This window comes from Miscanthus floridulus, chromosome 17, assembly GCF_019320115.1.
Source record: "Miscanthus floridulus cultivar M001 chromosome 17, ASM1932011v1, whole genome shotgun sequence".
Lineage (NCBI taxonomy): Eukaryota > Viridiplantae > Streptophyta > Magnoliopsida > Poales > Poaceae > Miscanthus > Miscanthus floridulus.
Window position 1 is genome coordinate 96,627,785 of NC_089596.1, and position 2,043 is coordinate 96,629,827.

Consider the following 2,043-nt stretch of genomic DNA (forward strand, 5'->3'; position numbering starts at 1 on the left):
CCTTTACATTCTGAATCGGACCTAGCCTTGTGATGGCTAAGATCTTCTTTGGGTTGGCTTCGATGCCACGCTCAGAGACGATGAAACCAAGCAGCATACCCCTCGAGACCCCAAAATGCATTTCTTGGGGTTGTGCTTAATGTTGTTTGCTTGGAGTCTTAAGAAGGTCTGTTCTAGGTTGGCTACGAGTTGGTCAGCCCATTTGGACTTGACCAAGATGTCATCCACGCTGGCCTCAATGGTCCGCCCGATGAGGTCTCCAAAACACTTGAGAATACAACGCTGGTACAAAGCCCCAGCGTTCTTTAGACTGAACGGCATCGTTACATAGCAGAACGATCCGAATGGGGTGATGAAAGATGTCACGAGCTGGTCGAACTCTTTCATCATGATCTGATGGTACTTGGAGTATGCATCAAGGAAGTAGAGGGTTTCGCACCCTGAGGTGGAGTCAACTACTTGGTCTATGCGTGGCAAAGGGAATGGATCCTTTGGGCACGCTTTGTTGAGACCCGTATAGTCAACACACATCCTCCATTTCCCATTCTTCTTTCCTACAAGAACGAGATTTGCTAACCACTCAGGGTGGTACACTTCCCTAATGATCCTGGCTGCCAAAAGCTTCATGATCTCCTCATCGATGGCCCTGTGCTTTCCCTCATCGAAGCGACACGGGCGTTGTTTCACCGGCTTGGAGCCTGGCTTGATCTTCAAAGTATGCTCAGCGACTTCCCTCGGAATACCTGGCATGTCTGAGGGCTTCCACACAAAGATGTTTTTGTTGGCGCGGAGGAAGTTGATGAGCGCGCTTTCCTATTTGAAGGAAAGCGCAGTGCCAATGCGCACCACCTTGCTCTTGGAGCCGCTGGGGTCTATGAGCACCTCCTTAGCGCCCTCTGCTGGCTCAAATGACCCAATCGACCTCTAGTGGTCAGGCATTTCTTCGGCGACCTCCTTCCTGATGGCCGCTAGCTCCTTGGAGGCAACGATTGCCGTGGCGTGATCACATCACTCGACCTCACACTCATAGGCATGCTGGAAGGAGGTGCCAACAGTGATGACCCCACTTAGGCCTAGCATCTTCAGCTTTAGGTAGGTGTAGTTGGCGACGGCCATGAACCGCATAACATGGATGTCCTAGGATGGCTTGGTAGGTTCCATGGAACCTCACCACCTCAAAGGTGAGGGTCTCCGTCCTATAATTGGATGGATTCCCAAAGGTGATAGGCAGATCGATCTGCCCAAGTGGCACAGCCTGCTTTCTAGGTACGATGCCGTGGAAAGGCGCTCTAGTCGGCCAGATGCGTGATCGGTCGATGCCCATGGTGTCGAGGGTCTTGGCGTACATGATGTTGACGCCGCTGCCTCCATCCATCAGTACCTTGGAGAGTCGCTTCATGCCGATGATCGGGTCTACCACGAGCAGATATCTCCAAGACTATGGGACGCTCTCCAAGTTGTTGGTCTAATCAAAGGTTATGCTAGACTCCGACCACCGGAGGAAAGTAGGCATGGTCGGCTTGGCCATATAGACCTCACGGCGTGCAAGCTTCTAACGATGCTTGGAGTCATAGGATGCCAACCCCTCAAAGATCATGAGGTAGTCATTCAGCGTTGGAAAGCCACTATCCTTCCCCTTGGCATCGTCGATGGTTGGGTTGGGGTCCTTCCCATGCTCCCACTTGTTGGAGCCTTTAGACAAGAACTGCTTCATGAGGCCGTAGTCCTTATATAGATGCTTGATGGGGAAGGCATGGTTCGAGCATGGCCTCTCGAGCAACTTCTCAAAGTGGTTCAGAGTGCCCTCCGTGGGCTTCTGACCCCCTCTACGGTCGGTGGCGGCCACAAGCAAGCCCTTGCGTCATTGCTTGTTCTTCTTTTTGATGGGACAATTGGAGGCGCCCTCCCTAGCGTCCTCGTCCCGCTTCACCTTGCCTTTGAGGCAGTCGAAGATCGCTCCGACCGCTTCCTCACCCGAGGCGTGGCTGGTGGCGATGTCAAAGAGTTCTTTGGTGGTTTGTACGCCCTTACATCCCACCTCAT